The sequence below is a fragment of the Centrocercus urophasianus genome, unplaced genomic scaffold (genome assembly GCF_019232065.1).
Source record: "Centrocercus urophasianus isolate 14NV4802_14NV808 unplaced genomic scaffold, USGS_Curo_1.0 seq_10, whole genome shotgun sequence".
NCBI lineage: Eukaryota > Metazoa > Chordata > Aves > Galliformes > Phasianidae > Centrocercus > Centrocercus urophasianus.
Window position 1 is genome coordinate 61,818,973 of NW_024884142.1, and position 6,034 is coordinate 61,825,006.

A 6,034-nucleotide genomic window follows, 5' to 3' on the forward strand; every position below is an offset into this window, starting at 1 on the left:
TTGTTTTGAACAAATTAATTACACTCTTGACCATTACAATCTTCATTCAAAGTCATGTTATTACCCACTGGTAACATGTTCTAGTCATGTTTATGCTTTTACTCAGCAAGAAGGAGGATGAGGTGAAAGTAATCTCTGCCCTTTCTATGGCAGTACAAAAATGTCATGCTGAATGGAACAAGCGATCCATCTGCTGCAGTTTTCAGAAACAACAGCAAGAAGTATCAAAAGTTTCAGGAATTTTTTTAAGACTTAAAAATATTGTAGTTCTCCAGAGCCTTGCATTTGTCACTGCTTCTCCTGTTGTTGCTGAGGGCATCACTCTTCCATCTGGCACAGAAATCTTTATCGCTGCTCATGAGGAGTCAGCAGAGATGGATGTGAAATTATTCTTTCTCAAATGCTGTCTTTGCAGAGTAGTGTTGGAGAGAGCAGTCTGTACTACCTATATGACACAGTGTGCAAAACACTGTGCTCCACTTTTTTTTGAGGTATTGTAAAGATTTATTTTCTGAGGCTCCCAAATTAACTCTTTGCACTTTGTGAAAACTGAGCCCAAAGGCTAGTTTGAAGATTTGAAGAGGCATTCAAAGTTCATCTAAGATTATGTAGGCTGATAAATAACTTGGATGATGAAGCTATGCATTTATATCCTTAGATTATTCATCTTCCATCAGAAGAGGGTTGATCAGCAGGTACAGAGAGGTGATTGTTCCTCTCTACTCTGCTCTTGTGAGGCCCCATCTGGAGTACTGTGTCCAGGTCTGGAGTCTGCAGTACAAGAAAGACAGAGCTGATAGAGAGGGTCCAGAGGAGAGCCACAAAGATGATCAGGGAACTGGACCATCTCCCCTAGGAAGACAGGCTGAGGGAGCTGGGCTTGTTCAGCCTGGAGAAAAGAAGGTAGTGGGGTGACCTCATTGCAGCCTTTCAGTACCTAAAGGGAGCCTACAAACACGAGGGGAATCAACTCTTTGAAAGGGTTGATAACTGCAGGTGAAGGGGAAATGGTTTTAGGTTGAGGGAGGGAAGATTTAGGTTGGATGTCAGGGGGAAGCTCTTTACAGAGAGAATAGTGGGGTGCTGGAACAGGCTGCTCAGAGAGGTTGTGGAAGCCTCATTCCTAGAGGTGTTCAAGGCTGGGTTGGATGGGGCCCTGGGCAGCCTGGTCTAATATTAAATGGGGAGGTTGGTGGCCCTGCCTGTGGCAGGGGGGTTGGAAATTCATGATCCTTGAGGCCCCTTCCAACCTTATGATTCTGTGATCATTCCATTAAGTGCACTATTTCGTAAGCTATAGTTAAAAAGAATGTTTTTGATAAATATGAGAGGCAGATAATTGGGACCTCCTTCATATAATATCACCCTAAGACTTTGTTTAATATTTATCTGTGTACTGAAAATAAGAACACAGTTAATAAGTTTAAAAAAAAAAAAAAATAGTGTTCCTTGGGAAACTACTTTTAGAGACACTGGGGTCCATCAGTGCTGGTCACTGTTTAAGTGCTTCCCCTTAAGAGATCAGAAATAGGCAATTCCAAAATGTCAAGCAGGTGGGGCAGAAGGCTGGCTTGCCTCAGAAGGAAGCTTCTAGAGCTTAGGTGAAAAAATGAAGTCTATGACCACAGGAAGCAAGGAAGAGCTACAGAGATGCTCTTGGCTACTGTAGGGAGAAAATGGGTGTAGCTGAAGCTCAGTGAGAGCTGAAGCTGGCCAGTACTGTGGGAGACAACAAAAAGAGCTTTTTAAAATATGTTAACAATAACAGGAGGACCAGAGATAACATTGTTCTGTTATTCCATGAGGATGGTTGCCTCACTCATCTTAATTTTCTGCTTTGCTAAGCAGAAGCATTTTGTGACACCTTTTCCTCTGTTTTCAACTCCAGCTACAGGCTTTCGTTCCTTCAGAGACCTCAAGAAGTGTTAACTTTACTGAATCTTTTTAAACCTTGTAAGGGAACTGTTGAGTCATGGCCTGAACCACTGATTGAGCACCTGGGGAAAGCTCCCAGTCAGCCCTGGGAGCACAGGTGAGGACAGTTCAGCTGTGTGACTGCAAGGGCTGAAGCTACACCTCACTTAGACCTCATTTAAGGGTTGACTGCTACTGGGGAGGGATGTCTTTTTGGAGATTCCTCTCTTGAGGAGTTTCTCTCTGAGTCTAGATCTTCAGAGACAGGTGAGCGCTTTTCCTTTATAACACCATACTGTTCATGCTAATCCCTTTGCAGCAACTCCTTTATTGCTCCTGCACTGACCTTTCTGATTGTTACAAATCTATATAGGGCTTTCCATGAAAAGCACTTTTTCTTCCTCCTATGGTAGCATACAAGTCACATTTACATTGCTGTATAAACAGTAAGCATAATTTTGGTCTGTCTCTTGTAATGTGGTCCTATAACTTCCATAAAGGTGGACTTGGGAATTATATTATAGGCTTAAGATAGTAACACTTTCTTCAGAATGGCACTGTGAAACAGTTTGAGATGGTACATTGTGTGCTGGATAGGAACTTGGACAACTAAAAATGCTTTCCTGCCCTTTATGTGAAGAATACTTATTAAAGTGATATACTGAGTTTTGCAGAATATGAAAGGGATTATCTGTGGAATAGGTTTTAAATACTCTGTGTATTGGAGAGCTGGAAGGCAGTGTTGCTAAAATACTGAAAGGAATTTTACAAACAAATGTTCTTCTGCTGATTAACTGTCTTCTAAGACAGTTTGCTTTGCTTTGCAATTTCTATCAAGTATTTTTTTTCAAGAGGATTTTGTCAGGACAGTGAAACAGAAGGCTGGTGCCTAAGTTGCATTTGTCTCACAGAGATGGGACCAGAGTCACTCATGGCTTAGCTCTGGCAATCCCTGGTGTATAGTTTTGTGTGAGATGATGATTACTCACCCAATTGTTCAGCCATTTATTTATGAAGTCTTTATACTAACGGTGTACTTATCCTCTTCATTACTAATTCCTTCCATTCATTTGATTTGAAATACAAGGGGAAATGGCTTTAAACTGGAAGAGGGTAAGTTTAGACTAGATATTAGGAAGAAATTCTTTACTGTGAGAGTGGTGAAACATTGGAACAGGTTGCCCAGAGAGGTTGTGGATGCCCACTCCCTGGAAGCATTCAAGGCCAGGCTGGATAGGGCTTTGAGCAACCTGGTCTATAGGCATGTGTCCCTGCCTACAGCATTGGAACTAGATGATCTTAATTGTTCCTTCTGACCCAAACCATTCTGTAATTTTATAAACTGTTAAGCTTGTGATCATTTAGGCCAGGACAGTAAGTCAAAAGCAGTGAGAACAGCAGGGTTTAATGTGATACCACAAAGACAAAAGTGGTAGTATGAGAGGGAGAAAATCTGTGAGGTTGCAAAAAACACTTTCCTAAAGCCAGTGTGAGTAAGTGAACAGACTTTTAATTCCAGGTTGTGCTGGTCAGCTTGGAAAGGTAAGTAATATTTACCAACTATACAGTTGACAGAAAACATGCTTCCTCTGGACAACTGACAATTTTTTAGCGCTGTGACAGAGTTCAAATATATTATTGTAGCAGTGCTTCCATGTTCTGGCCCTTTTTCAAGGCTTGTATGGCTGACAGAAGAATTTCACCTTTAGTTACTTTTGTCTCTATTAGCTATTCTACCTATTTGTTTTGTCTCCATCCTTTCTTTCACATTGCTAGGCAGAAACTCATTTGCCAGCCTAGATTTGTAGGGTACTGATCCCTTTGACTGTGCAGTACTCCCTGTATTGAGATGCCTTCATAGTTTCACTGAACCAAGGAAACTTTCATTATGCCTTTTGGTGGAGGCTCAGGGTAGCATGGCTTTTTTGGCCATAGCAACATGACAAAGTTCATGTGGGTTACTGAAATTAACATCTAACTGTAAATAAACTCCAAGAAATGCTTCTTAAAAATTGTACTTGATCATTAAGACTAATCATTCATAATCTTGTTTCAAGTCTGTCTGACATCAAAGCTTATGGTCTGTTTTGCTATTAAAGTCAAATGTAATTTTTTTTACCAAAGTAGAACCATTCAAAAACCTTAGTTTCCCATATTTGTTGATTCTGCATTTCCAAATTGTGTGCAACATTTGTCTTAGAAATAAATAGATAAATTCAAGACTTTGTCAGAAGTTACTCATGATATTTAGCAGAGAATAAATGATGTGTTTTTGCCAATATATTACTATGAGTAATTCAGTATAGTACAGTTACTGTAAGCAGGTTTTTCTAAGATATTTAAAGATGGAAGCGTTCTTAGGTAAGGTTAATGCTTTGTAAACTTCATTATTTATTTCTTTCTGTTGGCTTTTTTTGGTTGTGTGTTTTTTGGTTTTTTTTTTTTTTTTTTGTAAATGGTGTTAGGAAATGAGAACTATACAAAAAAAAAAAAGTGTTGTGATTTTTAAGAAGTTCTGAAATCTTTCCTGTTTTACATTAAAACAATATTTTTAAATCCTGTATTTTGCAGCACCACTCAGTAACACCTACAACCAGAAAAAAACTCAGCAATTAAAAGAAAGCGTACACGGGTCACTCCAAAAGTAATGCCTCACTTATTTATGTGGAAACTATAACAGATAAGAGCACAATAACACTATTTGATTATGCAAATAGCTACAAAACGCTGTTTTTTTTTTTTTTTTTCAATATACTCACCACAGTGAGACAATTTGTGTAGACTAACTGGTCAAGATGCTCTTCATTTTGTGGTGTGACAGCTGTGGCCAGCAATCTGGAATGTGGCTTGTCTTTCATGTTGTGGTTGACACTGCTGAAATGCTCCAATCATCACCTCACTGTGCTCACATCCAATGTTTGGTCTCCATACACATCAGGAGTGGATGTCAATGGGTGTGATTTTTTTCTGCAAGGAAGAAATCAGTTCCACACCTTTGCTTCATATGTGCATCCATGTCAGACACCATTTTGTCAGACTGCTCTTCTGCTGCCATGTGTTGCACGGTACAACATGTAATGGAATGCTGGTGGGAATGTTCAGCCTCTACTCACCTGCCTCCGGTGTCATGGGCTAACATAATGAAATAGGAGGCATGAGGAGTGCTCTGAAAGTAATGTTTCTTAAGTTAATTTATTTTGTGCTATCACAAAGCATATGGTACAGTCAGATGAATTTTTTTTTTTTTCAAACAGAATGGTTCTGAGCACCTTTTAGATCTTTCAGTTAGGCTTGGAGTTCTAACAGAGGAATTTGAGTGGTAGGTGTAATAGCAGGCAGCATGTTTCTGCACTTATGTCTTGCTTCTGATGGGGCTTTGAGAAAACTAAACTACTGCTCTCTGCTTAAGAATAAAACTGAAAGTGCAGTGCTGAGAATTTACTCGAATTCAACTTTGTGCTGAGGTGAAAAACGTTAAGTGCTTCCAAACTGCAGGACTCCCGGCAGCGCTTCTATCATGCGGGGGGGAGCTCAGTATTTCTCAGGGGACCGCCGCAGAATTACTGCCATCTGCTGCGCGTTCTCTGGAATTGTATCGGCTTCCCACACTGCCTTACTTCATCCGCGGGGCTTTCTTACGTCGTCTGGGTAGTCGTAGCTTCCAAAGTTTTTGAGATCTTTTAAAGAGGAAAATATTAAGAAGTTCGTCCTGGAATAAATAGATAAATTTCAAAATCAACTCTCGCGGCGGCTGTGTACTATCACAGGATGGCCAGGGTTGGAAGGGACCTCAAGGATCATGAATCTCCAACCCCCCTGCCACATGCAGGGCCACCAGTCTCTCCATTTAATACTAGACCAGGCTGTCTATGGCCCCATCTAATCTGGCCTTGAACACCTCTAGGGGATTCCACAACCTCTCTGGGCAGCCTGTTCCAGCACCAAATAAATTTTTCAGTCAAGATGCCTCTTATGTTGTGTTACGATCACATCTTGCAAGGATAATAACGTGGCGCTAGAATCTTCCCCAGCTGCCCTACGCCCCTGATTAGATTATCAAGTTATTATTCAATGAGTGCTGTCGACAGCTCTCGAGCCGAGTTTCTTGCAGGTTTGCGAA